Source organism: Bos taurus, chromosome 26 (assembly GCF_002263795.3).
Source record: "Bos taurus isolate L1 Dominette 01449 registration number 42190680 breed Hereford chromosome 26, ARS-UCD2.0, whole genome shotgun sequence".
NCBI lineage: Eukaryota > Metazoa > Chordata > Mammalia > Artiodactyla > Bovidae > Bos > Bos taurus.
This window is the reverse complement of record NC_037353.1, coordinates 6,822,131-6,846,379: the sequence shown is the minus strand read 5'-3', so window position 1 is coordinate 6,846,379 and position 24,249 is coordinate 6,822,131.

Genomic DNA, 24,249 nt, shown 5'->3' with positions numbered 1-24,249 from the left:
AATATTATTTTCCCAAATGTATTATCTCAGTACTTAGATCCTATTTATCTCTAGGTTGTGACAGTCCTTGAAATAAAATTTAAGTTAATACCATGAAATATTAAAAGTATAGATAAATTTTGGCAGTGTGATCTTAGAGGGCTGTATGTGCCAGGGTGTGTGGGAGTGTGTTTGTGTGGGTGTATAAATACAGTTGACAAATATATGCAGATTTTGTACCAAATTAGTGCATCTGAACTATCTTAAATACTACTTCATGCCAGGAAGACCTGTTCCAACTACTTTGCTTTGTAAATAATTATTACCTAAAAATCACAAATCCTCTCTCATTTTGTTCTTTGCTTCTCTTGCTAGGTGAATTGACTATTTCAATTTTTGTTCAACCAGACATCTGTTCACTGGAAAAGGATAGGATATACTGTTTAAAAGAAAACCCACAGAAATGAAGCCTAAACTGGCTTTGTATTTGCATTTGCCAACTTTGATACTGACAAATCTGATGCTCTCTCTGAAGAAGAGAGCAACTGTCCCAATTCACACCTATTCGTTAATATTCAAAAAGTCTACATCAAAACCACAAAATGCTAGGTCCAAGGCATTCCAGAGAAAAGTCACTGATCAATTTGTCTAAAAAGTTTCATGAAATAACACAGATGTCCTAGAATGTTTGCTGTTTTTGTATTCCCGGAAGTGGTTCAATCTCAAGGGGTTTTGCCAACAGGACACAAGTGTTGGTTGGTTCTTGCCCGAGAAGAGAACTGGCGGGATGTCTGCTATTACATTCCTTTTGTTTGGAAGCTCCGGTTTCCTTACCCTGGAGAAACTTTCTTTTTCTACCTGTGCTAGTTGGCTGATGTGCCAAGAAGGCCAATTCTAAGGCCTGCCATCTCCAATAAAGCACAAGAGAGGAAAGGAAACATGAAGCCCTTTCTTCGGAAAGAAGAAAGAAGGGCCTCTGTTTCCAGAAGGGAGAGGAGCAATCATTTAAAAGGCCTTGGTGATGGGATCCCTTCATTTATACAGGAACCAGCTGTGGCCAGACTTCACCTCTGCATGTATCAGCTCATCAGCCCTGGTTCTAGCCCTCCTTGCTTCCCATCCCATAATGGGGATGGGAGAATGAGAAGCCCACCGAGGAGGCATGCCTCTTCCTCCTGCCCAACTGACTACTTAGGAAGGGATATCACAAAGAGGTTCTGCACATCGAAAAAGGTGAAAAAGGAATTTATCAAAACTATAGACACTTTATTAGTAATGGAGGCTAGAAGTTGGAAGTCAGATACAATACAAAATCAAAAGGATCATTTAAAGAATCTCAAACATTTGAGACAACGGCTGCTGAAACTTGAATTTCTAAACAACTTATTTGAATGGAAGATACATGAACTTGGGAATGCATTCCCAAGGTATTTTATCAAACGAGTTTAGCATACTGTACACTATCCTGTACCTTGCACTCTTATTTAACGTGCCTTGCAGATTCTTCTGTGTAATACAGAGAGGTGTCTTATTCCTTTCAACAGTTGCCTTAAGAGTGTAGCCTATTGGAAAAGCTATACCTTAGAGTCACTACTGAGAGATACTGAAATTGTCTCCAGTGTTTTTGTTATGACAAATATTGTGCCATCAGTATAGATTTTTTCTGTGTGTTTTCCTGTACTGATATAGTTGTAGGATAAGACAATGACTCGTTTTTGAAGGAAAATTCGAATTTAAAAAGCATGCTTGCTGTAGCTACTCATAAGGTCTAATGTGGGCAAAATGACGAGATGTCTCTTATCAAGGATCCAGTGAGGATTAAACTTTATGCAGTTTAACTGCATAACAGGAGGAAGAGAGAAGAGGTGTATCTTATCAATTTCACAGTAAACGATAATCTATGACATTCAGTTAAAGGTAGCCTTGTTCTATTGCTTTGATTTTGAAATAATTATTAAATAAAAGTGCAAACAAGTCATTTCCCTATCCCCTCTTCTTATTTTGCTAGGAAAATTCAATAGTACAAACTTTGCTTTACTTGAAATCTATTGATAGGAATGAACATGGGAATATATTGTTTAAAAGAAAAATACAGACATGCAGGCTAAGTATCGCTATTCATATTTGGCAGCTGATCAAAATGCGTTATGGACTCTTCCCATGGTAAATAAAATTGTACTAATTCAATCATGGCATTAGAAACAAAATTATAGAATCAGAAACTGTCAGTTTCAGGATTTCTAACTACATAGTCATACTAGTACTCATTGCCACTTATGGAAATATCAGCTAAAATCATTAAAATTTCCTTCACTTCAAACCTGATTGTTGTACCTAACTTGATCATGTTACTAGCTTTTATATAGTCCTAAAGAAAAATGGACATTGCTAGCATTAGGTTTATTAAATGTGTTCCACTGAGTTTTATATTACAATTTTCATACTTTCTAAAATACGACTGAGTACAGTATACAGTACCAAAAAAAAGTAGCTACTTTGAAAAAAGTAGGGAAAACCACTAGGTCATTAAGGTATGACTATATCAAATCCCTTACAGTGGAAGTGAAAATTAAATTCAAGAGACCAGATCTGGTAGACAGATGCCTGAAGAACTATGGATGGAGGTTTGTGACACTGTACAGGAGGTGGTGACCAAAACCATCCCCAAGAAAAAGAAATGCAACAAGGCAAAATGGTTGTTTGAGGAGGACTTACAAATAGCTGAGAAAAGAAGAGAAGTGAAAGGCAAAGGAGAAAGGAAAAGATAATACCTATATGAATGCAGAGTTCCAAAGAATAGCAAGGAGAGATAAGAAAGTCTTCTTCAGTGAACAATGCAAAGGAATACAAGAAAATATAGAATGAGAAAGACTAAAGATCTCTTCAAGAAAATTAGAAACACCGAGGGAATATTTCAAGCCAAGATGAACACAATAAAGGACAGAAATGGTATGGACCTAACAGAAGAAGAAGAAATTAAGAACAGGTGGCAAGAATACACAGAAGAACTATACAAAAAAGGTCTTAATGACCCAGATAACCACGATGGTGTAATCATTCACCTAAAGCCAGACATCGTGGAGTGTGAAGTCAAGTGGGCCGCAGGAAGCATTACTATGAACAAAGCTAATGGAGGTGATGGAATTCAGCTGAGCTATTTCAAATCCTAAAAGATGATGCTGTGAAAGTGCTGCACTCAACATGCTAGTAAATTGGGAAAACTCAGCAGTGGCCATAGGACTGGAAAAGTTCCGTTTTCATTCCAATCCCAAAGAAGGGCAACGCCAAAGAATGTTCAAACAACTTCACAATTGTTCTCATCTCACATGGTAGCAAGGTAATGCTCAAAATCCTTCAAGCTAGGCTTGGAAAGTATGTGCACCAAGAACTTCCAGATGCACAAGCCGGATTCAGAAAAGGCAGCGAAACCAGAGATCAAATTGGCAACATCCACTGGATTATAGAGAAAGCAAGGCAATTTCAGAAAAACATCCACTTCTGTTTCATTGACTATGCCAAAGTCTTTGACTGTGTGGATCACAATAAACTGTGGAAAATTCTTCAAGAGATGGGAATACCAGACCACCTTACCTGCCTCCTGAGAAAACCGTATGCAGGTCAAGAAGCAACAGTGAGAAACGGACTGGTTCCAAATTGGGAAAGGAGTATGTGAAGGCTGTATATTGTCACCCTGCTTATTTAACTTATACACAGAATACATCATACAAAATGCTGGGCTGGAGGAAGCACAAGAAAGAATCAAGATTCCTGGGAGAAATATCAGTAACCTCAGGTATGCAGATGACACCATCCTAAGGCAGAAAAGGAAGAGGAACTAAAGAGCCTGTTGATGAAAGTGAATGAGGAGAGTGAAAAAGCTGGCTTAAAATTCAACATTCAAAAAATGAGGATCATGGCATCTGGTCCCATCACTTCATGGCAAATAGATGGGGAAATAATGTAAACAGTGACAGACTTTATTTTCTTGGACTCCCAAATCACTGCAGATGGTGACTGCAGCCATAAAATTAAAAGATGCCTGTTCCTTGGAAGAAAAGCTATGACAAACCTAGACAGTGTATTAAAAAGCAGAGACATTACTTTGTCAACCAGGGTCCATATAGTCAAAGCTACGGTTTTTCCAGTGGTCATGTATGGACCAAAAATAAGGCTGAGCACCAAAGATTTGATGCTTTCAAACTGTGGTGTTGGAGAAGACTCTCGAGAGTCCCTTGGATTGCAAGGAGATCAAATCAGTCCATCCGAAAGGAAATCAATCCTGAATATTCATTGGAAAGACTGATGTTGAAGTTCCAAAACTTTGGCCATCTGATGCAAAGAGCTGACTCACTGGTAAGGACCGTGGTGCTGGGAAAGATTGAGGGCAGGATGATAAGGGGGTGACGAAGGATGAGATGGTTGGATGACATCATCAACTCAATGGACATGAGTTTGAGCAAACTCCGGGAGACAGTGAAGGACAGGGAAGCCTGGCATGTTGCAGGGCATGGGGTTACTGAACAACAGTATAAAAATATAAAACAAATACATTATCACCACACCGAGAAAACAGAAAATTAAGAATCTCCATAATTTGGGCACCTGCTGTTTGTTGTTTAGTTGCTTAGTCATGTCTGACTTATTTGTGACCCAAATGGACTGTAGTCCACCAGGCTCCTATGTCCATGGGATTCTCTAGCCAAGAACACTAGAGGGGGTTGCCATTTCTTTCTCCAGGGTATCGTTCCCATCCAGTAACTGAACCCATGTCTCCTGTATTGGTAGGCAGATTTGTTAGCACTGAGACATCAGGGAAGCTCTTGGGCATCTGATGTTTGTACAAATGCCCATATATATGTGGGACTTTATATGTTTGTCCTAATATTAATGGCTTAGAAAGAAACAGACCAGTAACCAGAGACTACAACCTGGGTAATGCTAGAGAATTTTAATTTAATGTTAACCTATATTGAGCATTTGGTGCTCAATAGGTACTATCCCGACATTTGAAACAATGCACATAGTACCATAACTTCAAGGAGCTCACCATTTAGCAAGAGAGATTATAAACAACTATTAGTGCTGAGGGTCGGTTTAATACAGTGGTTTGAGATGCGTTGCTTGAAATTAGGCAGATTTGATATGCAATCATGGCTCCTTCTCTTTCCAACAATGATGTTGGGCAAAGAAGAAAACCTCATTAATAATAATGGAGTGAATGCCAACTTTATAGAGTGTTGATATGAGAATAATGCATGTATTATAATAATACTTAACATTATGGATAGTTTATAGTGAGCACTTAGCAGCAGCAGCAACAGCAGCAGAGTGAGCACTCCATTTTAGGTCTTCACTTGAAAAAACAAATTGACAAGATATTGTATCATATGTACAAATACCCAATAGATTAAAAGTAATTTAACTGGTCTACAGGTACTCAGTAAAAGCTTCAAGAAAGCAGTGACATTTGATCTATCTTCTTTTCAACATCCTTTTATTTCAAGGGTGAGAAATGGTTTAAACTAGTAGAAAGTATAGATGGATTGGAATGCTACCTCTTATGAAAACTCAGTTATGGAAACTATTCTGCAGACTGGCTATGATTTCTGCTCTACTTTAACTGTACATGTCTAAGGTTTGTCACAGTGGCATCTATTCTGTCCCCAATGCAAGTCACCCTTCAGTTTCAGCTCTGCTCAGCCTTTCAGCTGCTGCTGCTGCTGCTAAGTCACTTCAGTCGTGTCCAACTCTGTGTGACCCCATAGACGGCAGCCCACCAGGCTTCCCCATCCCTGGGATCGTCCAGGCAAGAACACTGGAGTGGGTTGCCATTTCCCTCTCCCAGCCTCTCAGAGACTCTCCCAAATTCCTCAGCAAGTGTTTGGTTTAGCTCAGCTTTGTCCAGTGGTTCACCTCTGGTGCACTTGGCTAGCCTGGTTACCCAGAATCCTACAATATAAACACTGCTGACTATGTCCAGTCCACTTTTAATGGGAAGGAACTTCAGTAGTTCTACAAGGACTATGTAGGAACAGGCATCATGTGTCATATCTACCACATATAGTTTTTTTTTAATTTATTTATTTTAATTGAAGGATAATTTCTTTACAATATTGCGGTGGTTTTTGCCATACATCAACATGAATCAGCCACGGGTGCACATGTGTCCCCCCATCCTGAAACACCCTCCCACCTCCCTCCCCACCCCATCCCTCTGGGTTGTCCCAGAGCGTCAGCTTTGAGTGCACTGCTTCACGTGTTGAATTTGCACTGGTCATCTATTTTACATATAGTTTTGAAGAGCGAGAAGCTCACCAAAACACAGGGTATTGGAGGCAGAAGAAGCAGTGTGAGCCAGACTACAAAGGGATAAAAATGCATACTGTGTTTTTAAAAAGTACAGTAGTCTACAGTGGCTAGAACATGAAGGTACCTGGGAGAAGCAGGCTTTTGCTCTGATTTTTTTTTCCTGTAATTTGTTACCCAGGAAAGAAAAAAGGTTAAAACTCTTCATTTTTGGCAACAGTTACCACATTAGGTAAAAGTGGAGTTGAAGACAATACATTTGAGACATATCTTGTCTCAAAAGATTAAACTGTCTGTCTTGGTGATTATTTTGCCAAAACAAAGTTACAAAATATGGATACTATTAATTCATTTCCAGAATGAGTTGTTATATTAAACTTTCTTGAAGTTTAAGAAATTTTTTTTGAGACAATTCTGTTTTTGACTGAAGTACTTAATACGTGTGTGTGTTTGTCGCTCAGTCATGTCTGGCTCTTTGCGGCCCCATGGATTGTAACCCACAAGGCTTCTCCATCCATGAGAATTCTCCAAGAAGAATTCTGGAGTGAGTTGCAATGCCCTCCTCCAGAGGATCTTCCCCATCCAGGCATTGAATCTGGATCTCCTATATAGCTTTCACAAATCATGTTTGTTTTTTTTTTTTTCCAAGTTTTAAATTAAAATCATATGACAATTTTAGAAATGTAAAATTACATTTGAAGGCCAATGATAGTCAACCCCCTAAAATTATAAACTAATAAATTCTAATAGAAAAGTCAAACTGGTAAAAGACATGAAGCATGTCTGAGCATAGTAATTGCATATTACATTTCACAAAATTATACACTAACTTTATCCTGATAAGAAAAATTTACTTTTTTAAAAAAGAGATACTTTTGCAACATTTCAAATATCTGTGAGATTCTGAAGTTCAAATTAAAAGGGGATGGGTAGTACTCAATCTCAGCACAGGGGCAAAAAACAGGACGTTCTCATACATCATTAGTAGGAACTGCAGTCAGCATTAACTTCCTGAAAGGCAATTTGGCAAGTGTTTTTAAAATAAATTCTTTTATTTTAGTTTATAGCAATTTTAAGAACAGAATCATGAATTCATGAATGTATATACAGTCTAACTGCAGTGATATCATTATAGCACAAATTAAAAGTGAATTGTATCCAATGAGAGAAATGTCAGACAAATTATGATATGTCCTAAAAATATCCTGCAATCAAATTTATCTAAATAAATGTTCATAATTCTACATGTAAGATTTAAAAAAATCATATTACAGAACAAATATATAGAGTTGGCCCAAAGTTTGTTCATTCATACTATCTTATGGAAAAACTTGAATGAACTTTTGGGCCAACCCAATAGTATTATCACTTACCCATAGCAACATCAAATATGTTCATCTAGACAACCATATCTGGAAGATAGGATTATGAGAACTATTGATATTTAATCTTACTTTTCATTGTTTTCCATTTTTCTGTAATAAACAGGCAAGAGATGACTATTAGTAGAAAATATAAACTAAAACTTGGATTCTTATCAAGTTTTGGACATATTAGGCAGATATCTTGATACACTTCATTCTAATTAGGAATGTTACTGGCAGTGCAGAGTTTCTCCTCCCTGAATTGCCCAGAAAGTACAGAAAAACATACCCTCCCCTTACTGACAAAATTATTTTCCATACGAGGAGTACTGACTGGGAGACCCTTATCTGGTACAGAGAAGACCTTCAGCAAGTATTTGCTGAATGAAGGAACAATGAATAAGGGAAACAGAGTTTTTGTACAAATTTCAGTAAAATTACAAAACATACTAACACTCTTTAAAGCAGCAGTCTCCAACCTTCATGGCAGACAATTTTTCCACTGTCAGGGGTGGGGGATGGTTTGGGGATTATTCAAGCGCATTACATTTATTATGCAACTATTTTCTATTATTATTACATCAGTTCTACCTCAGATCATCAGGCATTAGATCCTGGAGATTGAGGACTAAAAGAAGGAAAGGGGACTAGACAAAAGGAATAAAATAGCAATTCCATCTTAACAGATACACTGTTTCCTATGAGCTTCCATATTCCAAAAACTTTATATTTATCAACAATTAAACATTGTGATAGACTGTTTGACACGATACATAAATCATACAAATACATAAACTACCAAAGCAGGACATGGCCTTTAGCTTAGACATCTTTATTGGTGAGAAAAATCTCACCTTCCTGACAATATAGTTAGCCTTCTCAGACAGGCTGGGTTTTAATCTCACAGGCAAGGGCACTGGATTTTATACCTAACCTAAACAGAAAGCTAGAGACAAGGAAGATGGAAATTCTTTATTCAGGGATCTCTACACATTTCACTGTTTTATCACCAGTCTTAATTATCTTTATGATCAAGTAGGCATAAGTACTATGTTCGACACTCAGGAGTCATATTGCAGAATATGTTTAAAACAAACAAAAAAGCCAGAACTTCCACTTTTCTACACATGGGCCACTGTCTGGCAAAATTCAGAAACTATCCAATGTTTTTCTTATATTAACACTTCATTCAGCAACTTTCTCCTCACTGCTCCTCACACCATCATTCCCTCTCCCTTTAAGAAATGCTATTTCTATTTCCAGTTTCATTCATCCCTTCTCATCTACTCCCTTACTCTTTTCCATAAGACTGTCAATGTCTTCATTTTTTTCCCATTCTGTATGAATACTAAACTTTTTTGTAGCTGCATCCTCCCAGATGTGTCCTTTCAGACCCTGTGGCTGAAACTGTTATCTATTTACCAAACTAGTTTCCCTTTCCTCCTAAGCATGTTTCCCAACCTTCGTTGCAGTCATGTGACCGAACTTGGCCAAGGGGATATTTGCTTAGAGACACCTCACTAGCTTTTCCTCCATCTGTGAATCTGCAGGGAGATAATGACAGCCCTGCAATTTAGTGAAAGAGCCAACCACTCTCAGCGTGCATTTCTAAACAGCAGCAGGAACAGATTCTCTTGTCCCCATTCTCCATTTATATGAACAAGAAATAAACTTAACTGTGATATGCCACTGAGATTTAGGATTTTTGTTTTACTTTAACCAATACCCGGATTTACATTTCTCCTTCCCTTTCTTCTCCAAAACTCTACCAGCCTGCCATTGATAACAATAAGGGCATGAAAATGTGGGGTGCAAATGAATTCATCTTGTTACCATTCATATGAAAATATGAAAGCAGGCATCAACGTGCTGATCAGTAATAGGAATTCAATTAACTACTTTTTCATAACTGGGGCCTGTACAAATAAAACCTCTTCCCAACTAAGGAATATAAGTGGCAGGAAATGATTATAGTAATTTTTGAGAGCATCTTTCAGGTACCAAAGATGAAAAATACATACATACATATATATATATATATATATATATATATATATATTTGTTTCATTCTCACAGGACCTCTATGAGGGAGGTATGTTTATTACTCTTATTTTAAAGATGAGGAAACAGAAACTAAGAAAACTTATGGCATTTGCCTGAGATTGTGTAGCTATTAAGTGGCAGCCAGAATTTCAAAACAGAGTCTGCTCCAAATTCTAGGTTCTTAACACTATGAGTGTGGATGGGTATTCAACCATCTAAAGTTTTTGCATCCTGTAAGTTACTTAATGTAACTCTGTGTGTTCTCAGTTGCTTCCTACTCTTTATGACCTCACAGGCTGCAGCCCACCAGGCTCCTCTCTCCATGAAATTTTCCAGCAAGAATACTAGAGTAGGTTGCCATTTCCTCTTCCAGGAGATGTTCCCAATGCAAAGATCAAACCTGCATCTCTTACCTGGGAAGCCCAAGTTACTTAACAGTATACTTAAAATGGGCTAAAGATTTATCTGGTGACTTGGAAAATGCAGTATGTCAAGTTTCTGAATTGAAAAACTTGAAATTCTATATAAAGATATATTTGAAATGTAACACCCTATATGGTCTTTCTTTTGTGTTTAGAAGAAAAAAGAAGTCAAAGATTAAATTAATAAAATTGTTGAACTGCTTTAAGTTTAAAAATTATCATCTCTTTCATTAGATAAGTAGTTTAATAAATTAATTCCCAGAAAAATTGAAAGTCACTATTATATTTTTACACTATTTCTCCCATCTAGAAGAATGCTTTCTACACAGTAATATAACTACAATATGGCAAAATACTTGCATTTAAGTTCACTTATCAAGTCACCTATACACTATGTGTACAATTTCACAAATGTTCTTGCATTCTGTTTATAGCTGTTTTTCCTTTAAGTCCATCCTTCAAATTATACCTTGTGTAGTGACAGCAAATGATAACCATAGATGTAGTTATTAACAAATGAGGGCTGAGTGGTTTCAACTTCCAGAAGAAAAAAAACCTGGCATAGGATTCATCCTGAAGAGCTAAAAATTGCTGATACACACCTAAGTTCAATGTTTAAGAGACTGTTTTTCTTAGAGCCCAAAATTGATGAGCTCACAGCTTTGAGGTAGAACTTGGAGTCAAGGTTGAATTTTTACATAGTTTTAGATCTTAGGATAGTGCCTGGCATAAGTATGAGAGTAATAAGTGGTGGTTGTTCTACAATCATGCATCAACTTCAATGTGGGAGTTTTCAGTGTATCCTTGAGTGAAAATCATTTCAGCTGATATATTAATTCAAGATGCTGTAACTACATCACAATGTGATGTGTCTCATGTTATCAGGAATGGATTTTCCTTACCAGTTTAGGTTCAATCAGAAGTTAAGGTACTGAATTTTACTCCTATATATGCTCTGATTACATTTCAAAAGGGATGGTAATTTTATAACTTTCTTAGGTAAGTGGTTTCTAAATTTAGCTCACCTTCTGAAACACATGATGTTTCATGAAACACATGGGCCCCTTACAAGAGCTACTGCGTCAAAATCTCTTGGGATTAGGCTACACACTTTTAAGCTTTTCCATTGATTGGTATTGTACATCTAATTTTAGAACCCACTGCTATGTGTCCTTTAATTGCTTTACTTTCAACACAATAGCCATCTGTGTAAAGGGGTTCTGTGTAAAGAAGGAGCTAGTGGTTGAGCACTCATATACCAGTACTTGAACTTGGGGAGTCTCATTGCGTATGATTCATTCAAAACCCTAGCACGTGTATATGCACATGTTCTCTGTAATCAACAAGGCAATGAGACAGAAGATGGTTTAGAGATAAACTGGTATCATTCATGTCACAGGGCTAGGAAGTGGCAGAGTGATGACTGAGAAGTCTATGCTTATGGTCCCAAAGCTCACTTTATGCCAATGGTGGTAAAAATGGTAACTCCAGGTGCTAATTTTTTATGTTTGCAGACACTTCTTTGTAAAAACTCATTTCTACTCAACTTCAAATTTGTATGAAACAAACAAAAATGAAAACCCTTCACTGGAGTCACCCCCCATTTTCTCCTAGTACCAGTTTTGTCTCATGAAGTCCCAGATTCCTTTTATTCAGATCAGATCAGATCAGATCAGTCGCTCAGTCATGTCCGACTCTGCGACCCCATGAATCGCAGCACGCCAGGCCTCCCTGTCCATCACCAACTCCTGGAGTTCACTCAGACTCACGTCCATCGAGTCAGTGATGCCATCCAGCCATCTCATCCTCTGTCGTCCCCTCCTCCTCCTGCCCCCAATCCCTCCCAGAATCAGAGTATTTTCCAATGAGTCAACTCTTCGCATGAGGTGGCCAAAGTACTGGAGTTTAAGCTTCAGCATCATTCCTTCCAAAGAAATCCCAGGGCTGATCTCCTTCAGAATGGACTGGTTGGATCTCCTTGCAGTCCAAGGGACTCTCAAGAGTCTTCTCCAACACCACAGTTCAAAAGTATCAATCCTTTGGCGCTCAGCCTTCTTCACAGTCCAACTCTCACATCCATACATGACCACAGGAAAAACCATAGCCTTGACTAGATGAACTTTTGTTGGCAAAGTAATGTCTCTGCTTTTGAATATGCTATCTAGGTTGGTCATAACTTTCCTTCCAAGGAGTAAGCAGCTTTTAATTTCATGGCTGCAGTCACCATCTGCAGTGATTTTGGAGCCCCCAAAAATAAAGTCTGACACTGTTTCCACTGTTTCCCCATCTATTTCCCATGAAGTGGTGGCACCAGATGCCATGATCTTCGTTTTCTGAATGTGGAGCTTTAAGCCAACTTTTTCACTCTCCTCTTTCACTTTCATCAAGAGGCTTTTGAGTTCCTCTTCACTTTCTGCCATAAGGGTGGTGTCATCTGCATATCTGAGGTTATTGATATTTCTCCTGGCAATCTTGTTTTCACTTTGTGTTTCCTCCAGTCCAGCGTTTCTCATGATGTACTCTGCATAGAAGTTAAATAAACAGGGTGACAATATACAGCCTTGACGAACTCCTTTTCCTATTTGGAACCAGTCTGTTGTTCCATGTCCAGTTCTACCTGTTGCTTCCTGACCTGCATACAGATTTCTCAAGAGGCAGATCAGGTGGTCTGGTATTCCCATCTCTTGAAGAATTTTCCACAGTTTATTGTGATCCACAGAGTCAAAGGCTTTGGCATAGTCAATAAAGCAGAAATAGATGTTTTTCTGGAACTCTCTTGCTTTGTCCATGATCCAGTGGATGTTGGCAATTTGATCTCTGGTTCCTCTGCCTTTTCTAAAACCAGCTTGAACATCAGGAAGTCCACGGTTCACATATTGCTGAAGCCTGGCTTGGAGAATTTTGAGCATTACTTTACTAGCGTGTGAGATGAGTGCAATTGTGCAGTAGTTTGAGCATTCTTTGGCATTGCCTTTCTTTGGGATTGGAATGAAAACTGAGCTTTTCCAGTCCTGTGGCCACTGCTGAGTTTTCCAAATTTGCTGGCATATTGAGCGCAGCATTTTCACAGCATCATCTTTCAGGATTTGGAATAGCTCAACTGGAATTCCATCACCTCCACTAGCTTTGTTCATAGTGATGCTTTCTAAGGCCCATTTGACTTCACATTCCAGCATGTCTGGCTCTAAGTCAGTGATCACACCATCGTGATTATCTGGGTCGTGAAGATCTTTTTTGTACAGTTCTTCTGTGTATTCTTGCCATCTCTTCTTGATATCATCTGCTTCTGTTAGGTCCATACCATTTCTGTCCTTTATTAAGCTCATCTTTGCATGAAATATTCCCTTGGTATCTCTGATTTTCTTGAAGAGATCCCTAGTCTTTCCCATTCTGTTGTTTTCCTCTATTTCTTTGCATTGATTGCTGAAGAAGGCTTTCTTATCTCTTCTTGCTATTCTTTGGAACTCTGCATTCAGATGTTTATATCTTTCCTTTTCTCCTTTGCTTTTCACTTCTCTTCTTTTCACAGCTATTTGTAAGGCCTCCTTAGACAGCCATTTTGCTTTTTTGCATTTCTTTTCTATGGGGATGGTCTTGATCCCTGTCTCCTGTACAATGTCATGAACCTCATTCCATATTTCATCAGGCACTCTATCTATCAGATCTAGGCCCTTAAATCTATTTCTCACTTCCACTGTATAATCATAAGGGATTTGATTTAGGTCATACCTGAATGGTCTAGTGGTTTTCCCTACTTTCTTCAATTTAAGTCTGAATTGGCAATAAGGAGTTCGTGGTCTGAGCCACAGTCAGCTCCTGGTCTTGTTTTGGTTGACTGTATAGAGCTTCTCCATCTTTGGCTGCAAAGAATATAATCAATCTGATTTTGGTGTTGACCATCTGGTGATGTCCATGTATAGAGTCTTCTCTTGTGTTGTTGGAAGAGGGTGTTTGTTATGACCAGTGCATTTTCTTGGTAAAACTCTACCTTTCTTAACTCACCACTTACTACAGGTCAAGTCAGATGTTTCATGCTCTCTCATAAGTTATTTTTCATAGTTCTTATTCCAATACTAAGAAGCTGTTTTTATATTTATTAAAGTGAAATTCTTCCTCATTAAACTATAGACTTCATGAGTAAAGGATCTTGCCCATTATTCTACCCACAGCACTCAGTTCTGGTTTTCACCTATAGTATTTAAGGATAAGTTCAGTTCAGTTACTCAGTCATATCTGCTCACACTCATGTCCATGGCATCAGTGATGCCATCCAACCATCTCATCCTCTGACATCCCCTTCTCCTCCTCCTGCCTTCAATCTTTCCCAGCATCAGGGTATTTACAAATGGGTCAGTTCTTCACATTAGGTGGCCAAAAGATTGGTGTTTCAGCTTCAGCATCAGTCCTTCCAATGAGTAATCAGGACTGATTTCCCTTAGGATTGACTGGTTTGAACTCCTTGCAGTCCAAGGGACTCTCAAGAGTCTTCTTAAAACCACAGTTTAAAAGCATCAGTTCTTTGGTGTTCAACTGTCTTTATAATCCAACTCTCACATCCATACATGACTGCTGGAAAAACCATAGCTTTGACTAGATGGACTTTGTTGGCAAGGTAATGTCTCTGATTTTTAATATGCCCTCTAGGTTGGTCATAGCTCTTCTTCCAAGGAGTAAGCGTCTTTTAATTTCTTGGCTACAGTCACCATCTGCAGTGATTTTGGAGCCCAACAAAATAGAATCTCTTATGGTTCCCATTGTTTCCCCATCTATTTGCCATGAATGATGGGACACAATACCATGATCTTAGTTTTCTGAATGTTGAGCTTTAAGCCAGCTTTTTCATTCTCCTCTTTCATTTTAATCAAGAGGCTCTTCAGTTCCTCTTCCTTTTCAGCCTTAAGGGTGGTGTCATCTGAATATGTGAGGTTATTGATATTTCTCCTGGCAATCTTGATTCCAGCTTGTGCTTCATCCAGCCCAGATTTTGCATGAGGTACTCTGCACATAAGTTAAATAAGCAGGGTGACAATATACAGCCTTGACATACTCCTTTCCTGATTTGAAACCAGTCTGTTGTTCCATGTCCAGTTCTAACTGCTGCTTTCTGACCTGCATACAGGTTTCTCAGAAGGCAGGTAAGGTGGTCTGGTATTCCCATCTTTTTCAGAATTTTCCACAGTTTATTATGATCCACACAGTCAAAGGCTTTGACGTAGTCAATAAAGCAAAAGTAGATGTTTTTCTGGAACTCTCTTGCTTTTTTGATGATCCAACGGATGTCGGCAGTTTGATCTCTGGTTCCTCTGCCTTTCCTAAATCCAGCTTGAACATCTGGAAGTTCATGTACTGTTGAAACCTGGCTTGGAGAATTTTGAGCATTACTTTGCTAGCATGTGGGATGAGTGCAAATGCGTAGTATTTGAGCATTCTTTGGCATTGCCTTTCTTTGGGATTGGAATGAAAACTGACCTTTTCCAGTCCTCTGGCCACTGTTGAGTGTTCCAAATTTGCTTGCATATTGAGTGCAGCACTGCAACATCATCATCTTTCAGGATTTTAAATAGCTCAACTGGAATTCCATCACCTCCACTACTTTGTTCGTGGTGATGCTTCCTAAGAACCACTTGACTTCTCATTCCAGGATGTCTGGCTTTAGGTGAGTGATTACACTATCATGGGTATCTGGGTTATGAAGATCTATTTTGTATAGTTCTTCTGTGTATTCTTGCCACTTCTTAATATCTTCTGCTTCTGTTAGGTCCATACCATTTCCTTCCTTTATTGTGCCCATCTTTGAATGAAATATTCCCTTGGTATTTCTAATTTTCTTGAAGAGATCTCTATTCTTTCCCATTCTATTGTTTTCTTCTATTTCTTTGCATTGATCATTGAGGTAGGCTTTCTTACGTCTCCTTGCTATTCTTTGCAACTCTGTATTCAAATGGGAATATCTTTCCTTTTCTCCTTTGCCTTTAGCTTTTCTTCTTTTCTCAGCTATTTGTAAGGCCTCCTCAAACAACCATTTGCCTTTTTGCATTTATTTTTCTTGGGGATGGCCTTGATAACTGCCTCCCAGACAAAATCACGAATCTCCATCCATAGTTTTCAGGTACTCTATCAGATCTAATCCCTTGAATCTATCTGTCACTTCCACTATATAATCGTAAGGGATTTGATTTAGGTCATACCTTTATAGTCTAGTAGTTTTCCCTACTTTCTTTTAGTCTGAATTTTGCAATAAGGAGTTCATGATCTTAGCCACAGTCAGCCCTGGGTCTTGTTTTTGCTGACTGTATAGAGTTTCTCCATCTTTGGCTGCAAAGAATATCATCAATATGATTTTGGTATTGACCATCTGGTGATGTCCATGTGTAGAATCTTCTCTTGTGTTGTTCGAAAAGGGTGTTTTCTATGGCCAGTGTGTTCTCTCGGCAAAACTCTGTTATCCTTTGCCCTGCTTTATTTTGTACCCAAGGCCAAATTTGCCTGTTACTCCAGTTATCTCTTGACATCCTACTTTTGCATTCCAGTCCCCTATAATGAAAAGGACATATTTTTGGGGTGTTAGTTCTAGAAGGTCTTGTAGGTCTTCATAGAACCCTTCAACTTCAGCTTCTTCAGCATTACTGGTTGGGGCATAGACTTGGATTACTGTGATACTGAGTGGTTTGCCTTGGAAACAAATAGAGATCATTCTGTTGTTTTTGAGATTGTGTCCAAGTACTGAATTTTGGACTCTTTTGTTGAGTATGAAGGCTACTCCATTTCTTCTAAGGGATTCTTGCCCACAGTAGTAGATACAATGTTCCGCCGCTGCCACCAAGTCACTTCAGTCGTGTCCAACTCTGTGCAACCCCATAGATGGCAGCCCACCAGGCTCCCCCATCCCTGGGACTCTCCAAGCAAGAACACTGGAGTGGATTGCCATTTCCTTCTCCAATGCATGAAAGTGAAAAGGGAAAAAGAAGTTGCTCAGTCGTGTCCAACTCTTAGCGACCCCGTGGACCGCAGCCCACCAGGCTCCTCCATCCATGGGATTTTCCAGGCAAGAGTACTGGAGTGGGGTGCCATTGCCTTCTCTGGATACAATGTTCACCTGAGTTAAATTCACCCATTCCAGTCCATTTTAGTTCACTGATTCCTAAAATATCAATGTTCACTCTTGCCATCTCCTGTTTGACCACTTCCAATTTACCTTGATTCATGGTAACATTGAAGGCTCCTATGCAACATTGCTCTTTACAGCACTGGACTTTACTTCCATCAGCAGTCACATCCACAACTGGTATTGTTATGGCTCTGTCTCTTCATTCTTTCTGGAATTATTTCTCCACTGTTCTCCAGTTGCATATTGGGCATCTACTGACCTGGGGAGTTCATCTTTCAGTGTCCTATTTTTTTTTTGCCTTTTTATATTTTTCATGAGGTTCTCAAGGCAAGAATAATGAAGGTTTGCCATTTTGTTCTCTAGTGGACCACGTTTTGTCAGAACTCTCCACCATGACTCTTACATCATGAGTAGCCCTCATGGTTTCATTGAGTTAGACAAGGCTGTGGTTCATGTGATCAGATTGGTTAAGTTTTCTGGACTGTGGTTTTCATTCTTTCTGCCCTTTGATGGACATGCCAAAGCCTTTAACTACATGGATCACAACAAACTGTGGAAAATTCTGAAAGAGATGGGAATACCAGACCACCTGACCTGCCTCTTGAGAAATCTGCATGCAGGTCAGGAAGCAACAGTTAGAACTGGACATGGGACAACAGACTGGTTCCAAATAGGAAAAGGAGTACAACAAGGCTGTATATTGGCACCCTGCTTATTTAACATATTTGCAGAGTACATCATGAGAAATGCTGGGCTGGATGAAGCACAAGTTGGAATCCAGGTTGCTGGGAGAAATATCCATAACCTCAGATATGCAGATGACACCATCCTTATGGCAGAAAGAGAAGAAGAACTAAAGAGCCTCTTGATGAAAGTGAAAGATGAGAGTGAAAAAGTTGGCTTAAAGCTCCACATTCAGAAAACTAAGATCATGGCATCTGGTCCCATCACTTCATGGGAAATAGATGGGGAAGCAGTGGAAACAGTGGCAGACTATTTTTTTGGGCTCCAACATCACTGCAGATAGTGATTGCAGCCATGAAATAAAAAGACACTTACTCTTTGGAAGAAAAGTTATGATCAATCTAAAGAGCATATTAAAAATCAGAGACATTACTTTGCCAACAAAGGTCCTTCTAGTCAAGGCTATGGTTTTTCCAGTAGTCATGTATGGATGTGAAAGTTGGATTATAAGGAAAGCTGAGCACTGAAGAATTGATGCTTTTGAACTGTGGTATTGGAAAAGACTCTTGAGAGCTCCTTGGACTGCAAGGAGATCCAACCAGTCCATCCTAAAGGAGATCAGTTCTGAATATTCATTGGAAGGTCTGATGTTGAAGCTGAAACTCCAATACTTTGGGCACCTGAAGCGGAGAGCTAACTCATTTGAAAAGACACTGATGCTGGGAAAGATTGAAGGCAAGAAGGGAAAGGGATGACAGAGGATGAGATGGTTGGATGGCATCATCAACTCAATGGACGTGAGTAAACTCCGGGGGTTGGTGATGGACAGGTGCCTGGCATGCTGCAGTTCATGGGGTCGCAAAGAGTCAGACATGACCGAGCAACTGTTCTGAACTGATGGATAAGGATAAGAGGCTAATGGAAGCTTATGGGAGAGACTAAGGGGAAACTGGGTCTTATTCTGATGGGCAGGGCCATACTCAGTAAATCTTTAATCCAATTTTCTGTTGTTGGGCAGGGCTGTGTTCTCTCCTTGTTGTTTGACCTGAGGCCAAACTATGGTGGAGATAATGAAGATAATGGTGACCTCCTTCAAAAGGTCCCCTGCAGGCACTGCTGCACTCATGCCTCCCCAGAGACTTCTGGACACTCATGAGCAAGTCTAGGTCAGTCTCCTGTTGGGTCACTGCTCCTCTCTCCTGGGTTCTGATGAGCCCAAGGTTTTGTTTATGTCCTCCAAGAATCTTTTCCCCAGTCCTGTGTAAGTTCTGGTGGCTCTATGGTGGGGTTAATGGTGCCCTCCTCCAAGAGGGCTTATGCCATACCCTGGTCTGCTGTACCCAGAGCCCCTGCCCCTGTGGCAGGTGACTGCTGACCTGTACATCTGAAGGAGATACTGAAACACTCAAAGGGAGGTCTGGCTCAGTCTCTGTGGGGTCTGCTGGTGCACGCAGGTTTTGCTTGAGCCCTCTGAGCATCTCTGGTGGGTATGGGGTTTGATTCTAAACGTGAAGGCAATGGCACCCCACTCCAGTACTCTTGCCTGGAAAATCCCATGGATGGAGGAGCCTGGTAGGCTGCAGTCCACGGGGTCACTAAGAGTTGGACACAACTGAGCGACTTCACTTTCACTTTTCACTTTCATGCATTGGAGAAGGAAATGGCAACCCACTCCAGTGTTCTTGCCTGGAGAATCCCAGGGACGTTGGAGCCTGATGGGCTGCCATCTATGGGGTCACACAGAGTCGGACACGACTGAAGTGACTTAGCAGCAGCAGCAGCAACCATCTTGCTGGGGCTTCTCCTTTGCCCTTGGATGTAGGGTATCTTTTTTTGTTGGGATCCAACATTCTCCTGTTGATGGTTGATCAGCAGCAAATTGTAATTCTGAAGTTCTTGCAGGAGAAGATGAGTGCATGTCCTTCTACTCTGCCATCTTGGAGATCATTTAATCATAAAGGCCTTGTTAAATGAATCAATAAACTTCTGTGTTCTTTCAACCCTGAACAGATATGTCTATTATTTGTAATATATGTAAGTATAAAAAGGCTCAGTAACTACATCATTTTTTTCTATAACAGGACCATTTAAGAGCATTAAATAAATTTTAATTACCCAGTTACAAAGGATTCAGTAATTAATAAAGTTAGGTAATAAAGCTAACTCTAATAAAATTATTAAATCATAATTACTATAATTTAGACAAAAATTACTTCCTGATTTACTTTATCTGTCATTGCTTTGGTACTTATTACAGACATAATCTGATCAAAAATGAAAATTAATCACAAAACATTAAAATAGGTAATAATTTTTCTGCTATAAAATAATCTCATGTATTTTGCTTATATAATAATGACTAGATGGTTTTGAGAAAAACTTAATGGATGGCTTGACTTTTCATGGCTTTCAAAAGAGAAATTTTACTTTCTGCTTCAATTTACATTCATTGAGATAAAGTAACCACAGAGATTCCTCTGGCCTCACTTGTTCCTGTAGGTTGACCATAAAAAGATATTTTCATTTATTATAGACTCTACTATTCAAGAGACAGAATGGTAGATTCAATACTTGAGACTAAACTAAAAAATTTGTGGATGCCATTAGTTCACAGGTCCCAATTTTTTTTTGTCACATAGGGGTCACCTGGAAAGCTTTAAAAGCTACAGATGCCTGTGATCCTTGCCCAGAGATTGTGACTGACTGGTCTGATGTTGAACAGTTTTGGAATTTTGACAGCTGATTCTAATGGAAACAAGTTTGGGAACCACTGTCACTAGTTTCTGCCTTCTTCAGGCAAAGAAGCAGAAGTATTGATGTTTCCACCTTAATTCTGAAATAGACTTGTAGAATGCCATGTTAACTCTGAAACAAATTTAGATCTGAATTTTTAGACCTAAGCTTGTCTCCATAGGATTGCAGCTAGCACTGAGAATGCTTAGAGTATTTCTTAATTTGAGAATCTTTCATAACCTGTGTGTTAAAACCTGAGACTGGGACCAATACAAGTTTTTAAAGTAAGTTTCCATCGAATGGGAAAGTTGAAAAGGAGTAAGAATGATATATGGGTATTTTAATGCTTCCTATCCCTACTCATCAAAACATAGCTGAATTGAGCAGGATGAATTATAACTTTATTAGTTGAAAAGTAGGGATTTAAGTGAGTTTAACATGATATGATTTATTAGCTGAAGAGATTCATCATAGCATGCTCTGCTGAAGTACCAGTTAAATTATTTTTAACAGAGCAATTTATGGTTTGAGAGGGGAATACACACATTAGCACTATTATTACTATTGCTGTGTGCTGACTTCACAAAATGTTCTTTCCAAAGCATAGAAGGCAATTCAAAAATCAGTCGTTTCTAAACCACAGAGACCACAAAGACAATTTAAAAAATCAGTGAAACTAAGCTGATTCATTTTTTTAAAGCTAAAAATGGGCAAACCTTTAGCTAGACTTATCAAAAAAAAAAAAAAGAGAGAGAGAGAGAGGACTCAAAAATCGGAAATGAAAGAGGAAATATTACAACCAATAAAATACAAAGGATCACAAGAGACTATTATGGGAAAATATGTTTAACATCACTAATCAGGAAAATGCAAATCAAAACCACAATGAGCTATCATTTCACACCTGTCAGAATGGTTATAGCAAAAAAAGACACCCCAGTCTACATGCCAATAGAAAATTAAAAACAACAGAACACTGTAAAGCAACTATATTACAATAAAAATTAATTTAAAAAAAAGACAAATACCAAGCACTGGGCAGGAGGAAAGTGGACTCTTAATGCACTGTCAGTGTGAGTGTAAACTGGTGCAACCATTATGGAAAAGAAAATGGAGATTCTTCAAAAAATTTAAAAAGAACTATCACATGACCTAGCAATTCCACTTCTGGGGATCTATCTGAAGACAACGAAAACACTAACTTAAAGACATATGCACACACACACCCCTGCCCTCATGTTCACTGCAACTTTATTTACAAAGCCAAGATATAGAAGCAAGTTAATTATCTATCAATTGATGAACGGCTAACAAAAATGTGGTACACACAGGAATATTATTCAGCCATAAAAAAGAATGAAATTTTGCCATTTGTACAACATAGATGAACCTTGAGGGCATTATGTTATGTGAAATATGTCAAAGAAATACCCTGTGATTTCACTTACATGTGGAATCTAAAAAATTAAACAAAGTTCAGTAATACAGAGAACAGATGGCTGATTGCCAGAGGCAGAAGTAGAGTGAAGGGGATTAAAAAGAATAAACTTTGAGCTACAAAATAAAGTCATAGGAATGTAAGGTATATGATGGTGACTATACTTAATAATCGGAGAAGGCAATGGCACCCCACTCCAGTACTATTGCCTGGAAAATCCCATGGACGGAGGGGCCTAGAAGGCTGCAGTCCATGGGGTTGCTGAGGGTCAGACACGACTGAGCGACTTCACTTTCCCTTTTCACTTTCATGCATTGGAGAAGGAAATGGCAACCCACTCCAGTGTTCTTGCCTGGCGAATCCCAGGGACGGGAAAGCCCGGTGGGCTGCCGTCTATGGGGTCGCACAGAGTCGGACACGACTGAAGTGACTTAGCATACTTAATAATACTGTGTTGTGCATGTGAAGTTTCCAAGAGTAGATCTTAAAAGTGCTTATCAAAAAAAAAAAAATAATAACATGTGATTGTACGGTGATGGATGTTAACTAGACTTACTGTAATAATTTTGCAATATACATAAATATCAAATCATTGTATTGTACACCTGAAGTTAATGTTATCTGTCAATTAAAAGAAAATGGGAAAGGAGCAGGTGGGGAGGAAAGGGAAGACTTAACTTGAGGCTTCAGAATTTATAATTATGGTGGTCATTGATTGAGTCTATTTAAATGTTTGTTTCTTAGGTGATGACAGGCTGCTTTTTCCAACTAGATTAATCTGGATTAACCAAAAGTTGCATGAACTGCTTAAGAGATTTGAACACAGATGACAAGACTGAATATGAGCTATCAGTCAATTTTTCTTAAACCAAACCAAAGCAACTTGTCTATAGTTATCATCTTAATAGCAAAGACACCAAATTTAGTTTTAAAAAAGTTTTAAATGAGCTATAAAACCAGACCCCAGTCATTTTTCATCAAAATTTTCAAATGGAGAGTCCAAACTCACCTGAGTCCCACTTTAGGTAAGAAGCCAAAGACAGAAGCAAAGCTTCGCTTTAACCACACAAGGCATTTCTGATGCCAACTTTTTTATAGACTCAAAAAAATTCACAGTATGATCTCTAAGTCTCAAGATCTCCATCCGGGACAAATTATCTCTGTTACGTGATGCAGGGAGGGAGATTAGGTGAAGACCGGAGTTGATGTTTTTGGTCATAGCCACAGTCAATCGTAAGCAAAGGCGGAAGCGTGGCTCAAGTCCATTCAAAAGGTCTCATGTCACTACTGGTTATCACAAACGACTAGTTTCCAAAACTAGTTTACCGAAATTACCTAAATAAATTCATAGTAACGAAAATGAAGTTTTTCCGCGCCCTGCCCCACTTTCCACTTCTCCAGACCAAACCCCAGCCAGCAGTGTACAGAGCTGTCTATTTTCCCTGACAGCAAATGTGGAAGACAGGTCCACGGACTTCGAAAGACCAGAGGTCATGCAGCGGGGCAATGGCATATCTAGGGGACCAGAGACTGGTTCTCCGGACTTGAGGTCGGAGCACCAGAAGGGCAAGAAGAGAAAGAGGGCGCGGTGTGGGGGGGGGGGGGGGGTTGGGAATCGGGAACAGAAAGCTGGCGTGGAGAGGAGGAGGGACAGGCACGAGGACAAGCCGGATTGGCTGGGCCAGATTGCGCCGCCCGCTCCTGGGTCTTTTCATTGGTGGAATTCCCGCCCGCCCCCCCACACCCCCCCAGGCAATTTAAATGTTTCTTGATCACACTTCCAAGCCACATTAGGTTGTGGCCATTTACACAGTGGAAAGTGAGGACTGAAAAAATTATATAAACCATTCTCTTAACCTCTGCCGAAGATACGGGTGTCCCCCACTGCTTCTGGAAAAGCATTCCCTCTTTTAAGAAAAAGAATCTCCCTCAGTGGGGCTCAGGGGTGAGCACACATTTCTAGGCTGCCTCTGGTCCCCAACTCCCTCAGACCTCCTAGTTTGTTCTTCACACACACATACACAAAACCAGAAAAAACAAAATCTGTGGTTTCTGTGCCTAAATGGACATTTAAAAACCGTTAAACTTTTGAAAAGCTTGTGGTCTTAAAAATGGCTGAAATTAGTGTTCCAACAGCATATATTCAAACATCTACTGTGGCCATAAGGTGTT